General features: G+C 38.0%; 1 protein-coding gene across 3 annotated transcripts in view; it reads right to left on the minus strand.

Moving 5' to 3' along the window:
• The window catches only part of pcdh17 (protocadherin 17), a 55,013-nt gene that overhangs the window by 2,976 nt on the left and 35,654 nt on the right, over positions 1-16,383 (minus strand). The window lies entirely within an intron of this gene.

Here is a 16,383-nt window from a genome sequence, read left to right on the forward strand (position 1 = left end):
AGTACACTGGCACGGGAACATTTTTATCTTTGTGTTATGTGGGTTAGGATACATTTCTATGGTAGTCTCTAAAAAACATTTTTTAGTGCTCATTGGTTTTTCTTACACTGCAGAATTAAAAAAAAACTGAATTAATAAATATATTAAAACAAATGGATTGTAACTAAACAAGTTTTTTGTAAAAAGCCTCTTGTTTCCTGCTTGTTAGTCATTGGCTTCCTTCAGCAGTGTTTCCAAACGAAGTGTCTGAAAGACTACTGTCAAGGTTGGAAGCCCGGAGCTTCACGCTTGTTGTTTTCAAAGCCTAGTTCCTTTAAATTGACTTCTTCAACTTTCATCAATGCAAACGTCTGAGAAAATAGAGGGAATTTAAAGTTCACCAATCAATTCCATTATTCAATCCATAGACCTTAAAACTTGAGCCTGAATGCTGCTTTGAAGACCACAACTCTGGGACTAATACAATCTTTTGTTGTTGCGAATGAGCGAGCAATGGTGGATGTGCTTGAGTGCGCTTGGGTGTGTTGTGGGTCAGTTGCCCTGATTCCTGAGAGACTTCTCTCCTAAGCCGAAGAGATGAGCTTAACACTCCACAAATGTTTTAGAAGCCAAGTAGCGCGGGGCAAAGAGAAGCTGACATTTCCTTTTTGCTCAAGCACTTATATCTGGGAGGATACTGTAAGTTGAAGGAGGGCCAAAAAGGTTTAGAGAGGGTTTTTTTGAATTACACCCAAACACTGTGTAAACAACTTTGAGTGAGTTAAGTTGCATTTGGCAAGAAACACCTGACATCTTTAACGGTAAACTACAGCAGGATTTGACAGTTATGTTTTATAAATACGGTGAGACATACCATGAAAGACTTAAAAAAGACCCAAAAAAGAGTTGAGTAACAGGGAAACGATCAGAAAATGAAATGTTGTTCCATATTGTTCCATGTTATGGTAAATTGGCGTGGATTAGTTTTAGTTATACAACTACAAACTTAACTTTGATCTGAAAAGAGTAAAATAAAGTTGTTATCTGTCAAAAATATTTCCAAAGGAAAATGAAAAGACTAAAAGAAAAATGTAAAGGGTAAAAGTAAAATGTTAAGGCTAAAATTCACATTTTATCTTATTGTACTTTATGTAATTTTTAACATCGATTATACAATAATTGTGAACTAAACTATGATCTAAAAGTAACAGTCAAATAAAATAATTGTCAAAAACATTTCCATGGGATATAAAATAAAAGGTTTGAATGTATTTTAAACTTGTTGTACTTTATATCGTTTTTTAACATGATTTTACAATAATTATGAACTAAACTATGATCTAAAAATAAAACTCGAATAAAATTGTTATCAAAAACATTTCCATTGGAAAAAAAAAAAGGTTAAAATGTATTTTGTATCTTGTTTTACTTTATATCATTTTCAACATGGATTATACAATAAACTATGAACTAAACTATGATTTAAGAAACAGAGTAAAATAAAATACTTGTTTGTCAAAAACATTTCCACATCATTATCTTAATGGATTTTCTCAGACCTGCTTGAAACAAATGAACCCGACTTATTGACACGTCCAACACAAGCTCGCGTGTATTTAGCAAAAACAGCATTACAACGCGATCGCCGAAGCCTCAAAATATAGATCCTACAAAAACACAAGCTTAAGCTCCGTGGCTTACTGCCTAATTTGCAGAAAGCTTGCATGCCAGCATCCTCGCCGCAAATGACTGCCCCCACCGACGTCCCCTTGGTCACAGTCATCATTGTCCATTCACCATGTGCATAGTTAAGCATAAATAATTCTTCACTACATCATTCACTCCGTCTAGTTCCGCTGGATTATTCATGCCCCATCTGCATGCTCAATCTCCAGGAATTCCGACTGTATGTATAGCAAACAATAAGAAATATGAGCGCAGAGGTGACATTCATCTCTTCAGTGTGTGTGTGTGTGTGTGGATGTATGTTTGTGTATCATGACTCCAGTATCTCTCTGGGGTGGACAACAGGAGCTTCAACCAAGGACATACTCGCCTGTGATATTTTGGCAGCCAGCGACGGGCTCTGTTGCTCTATTTCTCTTGTAGCGCCGTCTTTGTTCCGAAATGAAGTGACATAGATATCCTCGACTCACGCTTTGAGGATCTCGCAGACGTTCCATGACTGTTCGAGCCGGCAACTTTATTTTATGAGAGCCTTCACGTTTTCTGGTTCTCAGGCATTTAAAAAATTTTTTTTTTTAAAGAAAATCTAAAATCCAACTTTATCCTTGAGTTATCTCAGGGTCAAGGAGACCCAAAAGCCTGAAAACTGATGTGTTTGTGGTATCCCTTGTGCTGTCTTTGGGTCAAGGTTTAAAATCTATTTCCTAAATCAAATCTCTTGAACTTAACAACCCTTTGGTTCTCTAAGGCAGCTGCAGTAGCAGACTTTCACTCCCTGGATTTCTTTCTTTTTAATCAATGTTGATGCATTATTTATATTTCAGCATTAGTCATATTAAGAGATATTGTTTTTAGGAATAACTAAACATTGACAACTAGACTATATCTTCTTTTTTTCTTTTTGTTTTTTAACATCATTGACACCAGAGAAGATATTCTGAAGAATGTACTACTTCAATATTTCTGGAGCCAGTTACTTCAAGATTTGGATGAGACATATCAGATAAGTATTTTGTTAACCCTTGTGTTGCCTCAGGGTCAAGGTGACCCAAAGTCCCGAAAACAAATGTATTTGTTGCATCCTTTGTGTTGTCTCTGGGTCAAGGTTAACAACGTCTACCACTGCATATGCATTTATGGGAGCCATGGAGGTCGTTTACCTGCTTTCAGGCCTTCGGGTCACGTTGACCCTGAGACAACACAAGGGTTAAAGATAAGAGAACATATTGTTGAGGCGATATCATTGTTTGAAGATAATTTTGTTGTGAAACGCATTTTCTTTTTTCTTTACTTCCTTCTCAGATACAAAGTGCTTTATTATTTTCATCCCCAAGAAGAAAAAAAGCAGCAGCACAACAAAAGAAAATGCACAATAATCCTAAAAATATGCTTTTCATCGGGAGGATAATCGGCAAATGATTCTCTAAAAGGTCTTTTGTACGATAATAACTTAAGAAAAAGAAGAAAACATATTGCATTGCCTCATTTTCAAAACGACCACATACTTCAACTACTTTTCTGATACCATTATCCTTAATCTGATGTTGATTCAGTTCTTTGAATTGTCTTTAAGTGTGAAATGTTGTGCTCTTCCACAGACCGGGGGCCTGTTCAGGGTGAGGGACCCTGTCCTCAGACCCCTCTCTGTTTGGTGTCAAAGCAACTATCCTTCTCTCACCATCTCATTTGTGGATCTAAACCCAGCCAAGACACCTCGTAAAGCTCTAAAATGACAAAGGATAACGACGATGCTCTTTACACGAGCACTCCAGCTCGGTCCACTCCATTACAGCCAGTCCACAAAATGTCAGTTGGAGTGAGGTCAATATTTTAAAACTTTAATAAGGGAAAAAAAAAGGGTCAGAAAACAAACGCTGGTGAAAACAAATAAAAAACTGCTCAATCTACTTCCAAAAGTGAGACGCAAACAGAACAGATTTCATCACCACGTCATGTCACGAGAGTTGAAATTAAAAACCTCAGGCAACAATCTCGGCATCCACGCAATTTTTTTTTTTTCCACTGAGCCACAAAATGCTTCTCATCTTTCTCCAAATTATAGAAAATGCCCCTCTGTTTTACTCCCGGAAACTCTTTGACTAAATTAACACTTAATTAACTGGGACCAGGGGGCATGTGAAATCACACTTGAGCACTCTAATGCGCACTGGCTAACATTCCCATCATCTCAACTCAAGCATCCTCCCCCTCAAATGTAACTTTTTCATGGAGTGGGAAGACATGTCCGCCCTGTGTGTGTGTGTGTGTGTGTGTGTGTGTGTGCGTGGGAACAACATGGGTCAACGGTGTAAAAAAAAAAGTGTGTGTCATAAAGCACAGTTATTTCCCTAAACACACTCCTCTCTCCAGATGCCTGCCCCATGGCCCCTCCACACCCATCCCTCCTCACTTTATCGCCCAGGCCCTGTGATTAATGACCACGCTGTGATCTGCGAGAGAAAGTGAGGAAAAGAGAGTGAGCGGCGGACGAGAGGAGGGTCATCACACGGTAGCTGGGAGTTTCATAAATATAGGCTGAAGCTTTTCCCCAGCTACGGAGGTCACCGCACACACACACACACTTACACACACTAACACAATGACACCTCTGAAAATGTTTTAAACAACCTCTGGTTAATTGGAAGATACTCCTGGGCTCCTGAGGTAAATATGTGTTAGTGTTTTCTCTTTTTTTAGATAAACGTATTGTAAAAAGGGTGTTTTGACTTCTGCAACTTTCATTTTCTATCGTACTCCTCTCAACCTTTAACATCGTCCTCACAACACAACTTTACCTTTCTCCAAATGAAATGTATGAAGTGAATACAGACGAAACTGGGAACCATTATGGCACCAGATAAGTTAGTAAGTAAGTCACAGTTATTTGTAAACCAACTTCTAGACCAGGGTCACAAAGCGCTTAAACAATCAAAAACAATGCACAGTTAAAAATACATAGATTTAAAAACTCTTAATGGACAAAACAACATAGAGACGAACACGAGAGTCCCAGAAAGTGAAGGAAAAAGCCTGGACGAATAAAAAGGTCTTAAGATGCTTCTTGAAGGAGTCAGTAGACTCCATCAAAATCAGAGAAAAATAACCAAAAGTAACGCAAATTCTTGTGCCTTATTATTTACAGATTTTAACCTGATCATTTTTATTTGGTCTAATGTAAAATATTTCACATGTATGTTACAATGTAGTCATGTCAGTCTGGCAAAAGCATGAATGTCTGCATAATAAGGCCACAAAATTATACTGACCAGTATATAACACAGTTATTGTTACAATTGACAAAATCTGGGCCACAAATAATTGACTGAAGAAAAAACAGAAAAATGTGTTATTATAGAAACAATAAAGGTAATTTTCTTCATTATAAATTCACACAAGGATCAACACAAAATCTGTGTCAGCGTCAGTTCTCCATTAACCATAGGGTTAATAGATAGTGAGGACTACTATCAATAAACAGGTTTATTTTTAATTGATACTACTGCACAAGTTGCATTTTGTTCTACTGCGTGACTGAAAGCCCTGAGTCTTGAAACCTGTATGTAACTATGCCTCTTAACAGTTACCATTTATGGTTTCTACTCACACCATAATAACATGTTGACTCACTGTACCTATGACTTATCTTTATACCTCAGGGAGGAATACTACTGAGCCAATGTTGTACTTTTGACAGGCGTTTGAGCGCCGTGCACCACAGGAAGGTCAGATAGTACAACTAGAGTTAATATATAAAACGCACATATTAGGTACAATAATAATAATAATAATAATAACAATAAAAATGTCAATTTTTTACAAAAAATAAAGAGTTTAAAGTGCGTCTTGTTTCAGGCACACTTCTTAAAAATGACCATATTAACAACGATTTCAAAATCATAACACAGGTAAAATATCACGATCACATTAGCAACCATTGTAAGCATAAACACGATACGTAGACATTACTGTGAGGTAATAGAGTTGGTGGGGAAGATTAGGGAGCGTGATAAAACAACTACAGAATCTATATAGAAGTGAGTATTACAAATTGAATTACTCCAGAGAGCCATAAATCATAAGTGTGCTGATAAAGTGAACCTTATTAACATGATTTAAAAAAAAGCAGAAGATCTACCTTTTTAAAGGCAAGATGGATGCTTTTTAGATCCGAAATCTGAAGTCGGACTCCAAAAAAAAAAGAAAAAAGACATGTGTGCCGAGTTGTTATGTTGTGTTGAAAATCCCTCAACCAAACTAAGGCGGACAGGAGGAATGGCAGCTGACAAATTGCGAAGAGCATCTGTGACAGACCATGACTGCACCTGTTCACCTGAGGGATCTCAGCGAGTGTTTATTTGCGTGTGTGTGTGTGTGTGTGTGTGTGTCTGTGCGCGTGTGTGTGTTTTTTAATCTCCTCGCCTAGTACTTTCTCACCCAGCTGATACCCCGACACCCATGTGCTCCCAGCCAATCAGCGCCGCTAAATATTCGAAACTGCTCGGTTGAGTCAACGTTGTGACTAAGAGTAATGTTTGGTAAACACATTATGATGTCTCAGGTCCGCGGTTACCAACCGACTGCAATTTGGATGTCGGTGGGAAGGAAAAATCGTCTGTCAGGACACAACCAACCCCGGCTGCAGAGGGAGATATTTGCTTTACTTATCCACTGTAAACAGTCTTGTGATGATATAAGCATATTCGTCATGTTTATATTCCAGTCAGGGAGTGGGAAATCCATATCGTGAACAAACGGACCATTTCCCAAACAGAAAGATCAAAAGAAAGGCTGTTATTTGAGAATTATTTATTTTAGATTTGAACTAAAACATATTTATTAATGATAATTAATTAAAGGAAAATCATAATATAGAATTTTACTCAACTAGTAATACACTATAGTACATACACTCAAACAGAATGTAGAAAAATAGACATCTTGTTTTTCAAATGTCTGTTTAAACCTCAGGTGGGCAATCAAATGTCTTAAGGGGCCACATTATATACTGTGACTGCTGCAAAGGGAGCGTCATGCCAAAAAGAGAGGAGCGAAGAGCAAACCAAAATATGTTGGGTATAAAAATAAACAAAGAAAGCAAGAAAGAAAAGGAAAAAAATAAAAAAGATACATGTCATGTCTTGTGATTTTATTTTGGCACCTTGTTTTGTTTGTCTTGTCCACGGCGCCTGTTGCTCTCGGATTCTAATCGTCACTCCCTGGTATGAACGTTCTTTACACTTTCCTCGTGGATTGCAGATAATTCTTGTTTTTTTTTGTGTTTTTGTCCACCTTTTTTCTCTGAGCCCACTTTTTTTTCGTTTTATCCAGCGTGCGTGTTTTTTTTTCCAATCACCCCCCTTGTGGTGCGCTTTGAGTTTCCTTTGGACAGTGACAGCATAATAACTTAATAAGAACTTTGTTTTTTATGAACATTTGTGATAAATTTCTTTGGGATTCTTTCTGTTTTTTTCTCAGCTTTGGTGGTTTGCATCAACACTAGGGTCCAGCTCTAGTCTAAAACTTACAATACACTTAAAGTTAATATGACCATATTTTAGACAATATTTATGAACGTTTTGTCAAAAAGAAACTGATATAGAATAACTTTTCTTTGTAGTTATGTCATTAATGTAATTATTGTAATATTAACTCAATTATTTCAAGGTGGAAATAATGAATATTGTGTAAAATAAACCTGTTTTTACATATACATTAATATATATATACAGTCCATCCATCCATCCATCCATCCATCCATCCATCCATCCATCCATCCATCCACTCAACCATCCATCCATCCATCCATCCATCCATCCATCCATCCATCCATTCATCCATAACAATGTAATAACACTGCAGTTATCGCTGATTCATTAATAAATAAAACATAAAACTGTTACTTGTCAGAAAATATTTGTACACACTATTTTCTATTCACACACTACATAACTGAGTCGATTTTTTTTTCTTTTCTGTGCTCTAAGATCAAGAAAAGTTGGTAAAGAATATCAACTCAAATGTGATTTTGCGTCCGTGCCTTATCATAACGAAGGCATTTCACATTTCCACTCGGTGTAAAAACAGTTCATTGTTTCAACCAAAAGCTAATTGAATGACATGTGACTAAACAACTAAATGATTAATTGTGATATTGTATACTCTCGGAGGAGCTCGGGGAATTTCCCAGCGACACATCTCAAATCAAATCAGACAATACATCAACGATTCCCCCTTATGTTTGTCTCGGCGAGATAGGAAAAAAAAAAAACGGGGACGCGGCTCTGGTGAATTCTCCCGCACATGTTGAGCTGGTGAAACGGAGGGCGTGGCCAGGAGAGCAGGTTTTATTTCCCTTCCCTTACGGTTGAGACCGTCTGTTTTGTCAACATGGATTTCACGAGTCAGCCTTCAGAATCAGTCAACAACAGAGTGCTGATGTTGCATGTTGACCTATTGTTGGAGATATCTCTACGGCAACGATGGGATAAGAGCGTTGGTGGGTGAAGTGACTGTACGTGACAAACAGAGCCTGCTCGTAAATATAAGGGATTTAATCATCATTTAAAATGTAAGAAAATAATTAAGTGATAAAGCCTGTGATCTACACTTTATTATCGTGAAGTTTTCGACGGTTATCTGTTGTATTTTTCAGATTATATAAATATAGTTTATGAGTGTCCTGAGCGACCACTTGGTGAGGAAGCCAGATTGATCTGGAGTTCATCATCTCTCTAGAGAATCAAAATGACAGACTGGCCTGGAGGTATGTTTGTTTCTGTTGGCCATGTCACGAGGAAATACACAGTTTACATTTAAAAATCACTCGCATTTGAATAAATCGACTGAAAATTGGCGTGTTCTGCCTCTGCTATACAATTACCATTTTCTTCACGTAATAAAAGTTGTGAAAATGTAACTGCAGTCATGGATTCTTCAGCTACTGTCACTTTTTGGTTTATGTATAAATCCAACAAAATACAATTAGCTGAAAGCGGTTTGAGAAAAAAAAAAAAAGCCTGACAAATTGTTATTTAGTCGACGGCAATTATTAATACAGCGTTTCACCGGGAGCGGGATTGTTTTGAGAGAATAGTGCTGTGGGAGGCTCAGCACACGGAGAAAGACACTTGTTTCCAATGTAATAGCTTTTATCACAGCAGGGGGTGGAGGCAGGAGAATACGCAGAAGAAAATGCAGCGGCCCCGGCGTCTGGTTCTGAGATTTAATCACAGAAATACATCTTTAGGTCAAGAGAGTTGACCTCCTTCGTCAGGACCATCGAGGCACCGGCTAATGCCACTGTGAGTGGATTTGAGGGCAACTAAAGTGTGTCTTAAATAGATCTTGTCCCTCTATTGTATCATCAGTATGTGTCTGTTTGTAGAAAACTATCTTTTAATTGTGTTTAAGCCCCGCCCTCTGAAAACAATACGTATTTCTGGAGATTAAATCTTGTTTACTATGACCCAGCTGCGATTAGTCAAGCATCAAGGTTTGTCATGGAATGTGAAGTCTCCACCTCCAAGGGACTTGTTGTATAAACAAAGCGGTGCGTGATTACACGCATACTGTACGTCATAATGGACTCCGCGTTGTAACCTCTCGTTTGCTGGGATTCATAACAGGGGAGAACTTTATAATGTCACGACTTTTTTTTTTATTTAAATGTATATACATTAGAGGAACTCACACACCGCAGATGTACGTTCAAGTATGAACTTCCGAAAGAGATGTTTAATTTGGGCAAATTCAACGGTTGAAAGTAGAGATGGTCTGATGAAGCTTCATGAAGCAGTGTCATTATTTTCAGACTCCATAGATGGCGTTTTTTATACTATTATTCTGTGTATGAATGTTTGAAACATAAATCATGCTTGAAAAAACAGCGCCACCTACTGACCTCTAAACAGCAAAAGTCTTTAAAAGTCTGAAGTTAACTTCCCTGAAGCTGCAAGAATCCTGCAAATGCAGTGGATTTTTCTAATAAAGATTCATGAATCAAGAAAAGTCCCTTTCCAGGGAACCAAAAAAACAAGACTTTAAATATTCTTCAAAAATCAGCCCAAGGGTAAAATTCTCTCTCCTTCTCCCCTTGTTATTAGACGACATAAAATCCAATATTACACATATATTTTTAATGTATCTATAAATCATTTCACACCAGCTTGTAATTAAGGTTTTTATAACGGCTATGAATTTGAGTGCAAAAAGTAAAAAAAAAAAAAGAAGTGCATGAATCAAGTCGGAGGCGCACATCTGTCCGTGTGGTAACAGGATTAGCCGTGTAGCTGAAGTCGGAACAAAGGCAGCCAAGAAAGCCACGGGGTCATTGCCGTGTTGCTTCCCTCACCTGAGTGGCACGAACGGCGCCAGGAAGACAAGAAGGGACTTATTAGAAGATGAGGCGAGGAGTGTGGTGAATCAGTAGCTAATCCCCCGTTTCCTCTAAGCCTGTGTAATTAGGACATGGGGGATTGCCCCGTGACAGGGGATGCTTCTGGACCGCCTTGCTCTCTTTCACCCCCCCCCCCCCTCTTCTTTTGTTTATTCCTCCCCTGTTTAGCCCGGGTTTTATAGCAGTTTGCCATCTAAAGATAGCGAGCGAGTGTGTGCGTCCTCTTTTATTGTGTATGCATGTCAGCATGTTCACTCATAAGTGGCGTAAACAGACCCAGCATGGCTGCGCCATGTTTCATTTCTTCTTCCCCTCACTTTTCACTTTTAATAGACTTGAATAGGAGCGTCTTCTTTTTTTTTTTCTTCCCTTCCTCGGCTGCTTAATCGCTCATCCTTGAAGTGCACTTGGTCATGTGTGTGGGACTTAAAAATATGCTGTTTTATGCTCGCTAGCGCGCAGAAGCATGATCGTGACCCACAACATACATGCGGTGCAAGCGTTTGATGAGCCTCCGATACGCTTCATCTCCTTCTTTACAAATGAAAGTAACCCTTAAAAAGTCATACATTATGCTCTTTCTGTCACTGAAAGACTCGAGTCCAACCATCCAACTTGTCATTCGAGTGATTCAACTCCCTCATCAGGCGACGTACTCGACCAGAATGTTGTCACTTTACCGGTTTTGATCTTCTAAAAAAGAACGTTAGAAACATTGGAAAACAACAAACCAGGCGCACAATGACGTGATCAACAAGATAAGAGATAATCCCGTCACATCGGTAAAAACTAAATTACTTTCTTTCATTGTCTCTCTCTCTCTCTGTTTGTCACTTTCTTTTGAACAAAAAGGATTTGCACAACTCTGGGTGTCATGGCTTTGTGCAAGTAATCATTCCCTTGTGCGGCGCTTTAGCGGGATTAGGAGGAGTGCTTGTGGTTCTCTGTCTCAATAAAACCATTGTAGTGTCACGTGAGAGAAAGAACAGTATCCTTTTATTATTAAAAACATAAATGATAGAAAGTGTATATTATCAATTCGATTTTGACACCCAAAGAAAAAAACAACTGGTTAAAAAACGTTGTATATATCATCAATGCAGTCATTAACATTATTATAAAAATATATTTTTATGACGTCAGCCATTATTGTCACTTTTTTTAGTAGTAGTAATAAAATAGTAAGTAGTAGTAATAAATAGTTTTACATTAATAGTAATAAAAATAAGACTCGCAATGAATCACATGAGTTTCCTGATGAATTACAATTGATTGGATCGTTACAGTATTGTGTATTAAAAAATCTAAAAATTGATTATAAGTAGTAGTAATTGCATGCATATATATATATATATATATATATATATATATATATATATATATATATATATATATATTTACTACATCAACATATACAAAACTACAAATGCACACACATATAATATATATTTAACATTTTTCTTTATTATTCAATTCATACAGCTTACTTTTTGGTGTTTAATTTATCTCATTTGTTAAAAAAAAGTATCACCACTGTAAATGTATGCATGTTTAATTATCAATAAACATATTTGTAAAAAGCAATAATCTTCATACAGTATAATACTATAATATAAAAGAGCAGAGCATGAGCAGAAAACAAGTGTATTTTGCGTAGACAATGTGATTAATCGTGATTTATATGGAAAATCATGCAATGAATCATAATTAATTTGAAAATATATATGAAGAAAAGCATCATAAACATTTCTTTTGCGATTTAATTTACGTCGAAAACAATGCAATATTATTTTTGTATTTTGCGTAAACAATGTTTAATCAATCTGAGAAATTGTTCAATAAACCTTGATTTTTATATACATATAGAGGGAGAGAGATAGAAAGAGATTATATAACCGACAACTTCTTTCTTGATTAATTCATCGTCATATAAGTATATATAAAGACAAAAGGAACATTTGCATACTGAGTTGAATTGCAGTGCGACGGAGCGACAAGACTCCATAGCAACCGATCCATCCCCACGTTCCACATACGAAGACGCGCAATAAGAAAAAGTGTAGACTTTTAACACGTAAGGCATTTGATCAATTGTGTCGATGAAGAGCTGTGTGGGTCCCCTAAGGATATTGGCGGGTGTTGAACGGAGGCTAAGTGGAAAGGTTGAGAGAGATAGGTTGAGTCGATGGTGTTGGCTTTTGCAGCCCCGGGGCCTGACACATTTAGAAGAGCTAACTGACACACTTTAGATGTATTAGCTACAGTAAGTGATGCCAACCTCTCCCCCTATTTCTGTAGCACCTCCTCCTCCTCCTTCCCCATCGCATCTGCCTGTTCGAAGTGGTCTCCCCTTCCACGTCGGGAGACGTCGCTCCGGCAGCATCGTTTTAGCATTGACGTTCCTCTCTCCGCAACCGGCCAAATTGGTGTTTGCCGTCTAGACACCAGTTGCTAAAGTCTGCGTGTGGATAAACACGCTCGCGCGCTAACACTCGCCCTCATCGCTTTAATGGTCTAATTTGATCAAGGGGGACTGACTGAAATGCAATAACGCTCTATTATTCCGCCCGTGTGAGGGGATAATCATTTCAAATAGATATGTGTTTTCCATCTTACTGTCTAATTTATACTTTCATTGTCTCCGCGTCCTGAAGACTGCCGGCTTATTTGCTGCAGGTTTTATTACAGCACAGGTAAGGTGATCGTTGCCTCTCCTGACTCGAGTGTTGACCTAACGGCTGCTAAAGATACACAACGATCATGAATCAACACTATTTTATATTCAATCATTCATAAGAATAGAATAGTGACTACAGTAACTACAGCATTATTATGACTTGAGCATGTAATGTATACAAGAAAGAACAGCTGTGTTTGTTTCTGTTCCTTTGTTGGCTAATGTGTGTTTTCACTCTATGGGGGTGGTGTGTGTGTGTGTCTGTGATTCCTTGTTGGGTTGGTGTGTGTTTGTTCCTGGGTTGGGGTTGTGTGCAGGTTTGTTTTTGTCTTTTTTATTAGCGTGTTTTTCTGTGTTGGGTGCATATTTGTGTATGTGTGTTTCTTTATTGGTGTTTTATGATATGTTTGTGTTGGTTTTTGTTTCGGTGTTGGGTACATTTTTGTGTTCATGTGTGTTTGTTTCTGTTCTGGGCTGTGTATGTGTGTGTTTGTTTCTGTGTCAGGGTGGTGTGTGTTGGTTTCTGTCTCGGTTGGATGTGTTTGTTTCTGTGATGGGTGTTTTTCTGTGTTGGGTGCATATTTGTGTATGTGTGTTTCTTTATTAGGGTGGTGAGTATTTGTCTTGTATGATATGTGTGTCCGTTTTTTGTGTTGGGTACATTTATGTATTTGTGTGTTTGTTTCTGTGTTGGGTACATTTTTGTGTTCATGTGTGTTTGTTTCTGTTTTGGGGCTGTGTATGTGTGTGTTTGTTTCTGTGTCAGGGTGGTGTGTGTTTGTTTCTGTCTCGGGTGGGTGTGTTTGTTTCTGTGTTGTGTGTTTTTCTGTGTTGGGTGCATATTTGTGTACATGTGTTTCTTTATTGGGGTGGTGAGTATGTGTGTTGTATGATATGTGTTTGTTGGTTTTTAGTACATTTATGTATTTGTGTGTTTGTTTCTGTGTTGGGTACATTTTTGTGTTCATGTGTGTTTGTTTCTGTTCTGGGGCTGTGTATGTGTGTGTTTGTTTCTGTGTCAGGGTGGTGTGTGTTGGTTTCTGTCTTGGTTGGATGTGTTTGTTTCTGTGTTGGGTTCATATTTGTGTATGTGTGTTTCTTTATTAGCGTGGTGAGTATTTGTCTTGTATGATATGTCTGTGTTGGTTTTTGTTTTGGGTACATCTATGTATTTGTGTGTTTGTTTCTGTGTTGGGTACATTTTTGTGTTCATGTGTGTTTGTTATTGTTTTGGGGCTGTTTATGTGTGTGTTTGTTTCTGTGTCAGTGTGTGTGTGTGTTTGTTTCTGTCTTGGTTGGATGTGTTTGTTTCTGTGTTGTGTGTTTTTCTGTGTTGGGTGCATATTTGTGTCATCTTGTTCTTCCTCTTTATGTGTCATCTTGTTCTTCCTCTTTATGTTCTTCTTATTTTATTTTTTATGTATTATTTTTTATTGTTTATGAAAAATTGCTGGCTATTGTAAAAAAACAATTTCCCAAAGGAGACCTCCTGAGGGATCAATAAAGTTTTACCTTACCTTACCTTACCTTACCTTATTTGTGTACGTGTGTTTCTTTATTGGGGTGGTGAGTATGTGTGTTGTATGATATGTGTTTGTTGGTTTTTGGTACATTTATGTATTTGTGTGTTTGTTTCTGTGTTGGGTACATTTTTGTGTTCATGTGTGTTTGTTTCTGTTCTGGGACTGTGTATGTGTGTGTTTGTTTCTGTGTCAGGGTGGTGTGTGTTGGTTTCTGTCTTGGTTGGGTGTGTTTGTTTCTGTGTTGTGTGTTTTTCTGTGTTGGGTGAATATTTTTGTATCTGTGTTTCTTTATAAGGGTGGTGAGTATGTGTGTTGTATGATATGTGTTTGTTGGTTTTTGGTACATTTATGTATTTGTGTGTTTGTTTCTGTGTTGGGTACATTTTTGTGTTCATGTGTGTTTGTTTCTGTTCTGGGACTGTGTATGTGTGTGTTTGTTTCTGTGTCAGGGTGGTGTGTGTTGGTTTCTGTCTTGGTTGGGTGTGTTTGTTTCTGTGTTGTGTGTTTTTCTGTGTTGGGTGAATATTTTTGTATCTGTGTTTCTTTATAAGGGTGGTGAGTATTTGTCTTGTATGACATGTGTGTGTTTGTTTTTGTGTTTGGTACACTTGCGTATTTGTGTGTTTGTGTCTATATGGGTTTGTTTCTGTGTTGGGTATGTGTTTTTGTGCGTTTGTTTCTGTGCTGAGCATGTGTTAGTGTGTGATGGTTGGGCCGGTGTGTGTTTGTTCATAACTCAATTTGTTTATTTACAATTTCTACTGAAATATTCACACTGCTTGTTCATTTTAGTGTCGCAATTAAACAACCGGCTACTAGATGGCCTTCATCAATGTGATCTCTGTGCCATTGGAACGATGAAATCCTGGTGATGACTAAGTATAGGAGGATACAGTTGACTCCAGCAGCTTTTAAAGCTGATGTTCAAACATATTTTCGTTTCAAAACAAATGAAAGCAGAAAATGGTCTGTAAAGAGTCAAGTACTAGACAATACTACAAATGTATCCTTGTTACTACATTATCACAAATATATATTATCCTTGCCATTCAGATTCTTGCCATTACACAGCCTGTGTGGTGTGTGTGTTTGTTCCTGTGTGTGGTAGGTGTGTGTGTGAGGATGTAAGTTATCTGATGGATGTATGTAATCTGACTAAAGAACTCAGAATTCAATGAAACCGTCGACAGTGTGGATGATATCGTGAGGCGTATCCGAGCCAGATAAAACACAAGCGGCACTGAATCTGTGCGTCTAAACTATCTTTGACCTATAAGAATTGTTTTTTGGTGTAATGCCTGAATTGGATTTCAACATGAGATAAACAACCATCCTGGATTGTCAGTGCCGTCCAATTCTGTGAGGTTGTTTAAGATTAGGGTCAAAGATTAGAGGGCTTACACGAGATAAGAATGGGATTAATACAGATCAGAGATGTACGATTACTGATCAGAGAACTGCCGGAATCACACCTGAATCGTATGCAAAGTCTCAACATGGCGGCCACCTGTTCCACTCCTCGGTGTCACGGCAAGGAGGAGGAGAGAGAAACAAACAACAAAAACAGGTACTTTTTTTTTCTGATGAGACAAAGGAAAATTAATTTTATTGAAGTGCAATATTCCAGAGAGGAATTGAGCGCACATCAAAGACGGCTTCTGCAGTACGTCTGTTAGATTTGGGATTAATGGCCTCCAGAGGGCCTCGCCGCGCACGCACATGGTAACGCAAACACAAGGATACGCGCACACACTCGCACACACACAAATCCACTGACATAACTCCATCTGATGAGATTCACAACCCAGGGTGAGAAAAGATGCAGTGCCGAGAACATCTATTCTGGGTCGTCTCTGCATTGTCACAAACAAATGTCTGCTTTTTTTTTTTCAAAATTAATTTCTCTGCTTTTATAATATTTGACACGTAGAGAATAAAAAAAACAACAACATTTCCCGACCTTCACTTCTCGAGGTAAGCATCCAAACCAGTGTATCAGACGTGCTTAATTGTTCAAATTGACTTTCTTTAATTTGCCAGTCAAATCAATTCCACATGCCGGGACACACACTCATGCATGCAAACATACACAAACAACAGTCGGTTTCCTACAAGCACCAATG

Source organism: Callionymus lyra, chromosome 6 (genome assembly GCF_982586985.1).
Source record: "Callionymus lyra chromosome 6, fCalLyr1.hap1.1, whole genome shotgun sequence".
NCBI classification, from domain to species: domain Eukaryota; kingdom Metazoa; phylum Chordata; class Actinopteri; order Syngnathiformes; family Callionymidae; genus Callionymus; species Callionymus lyra.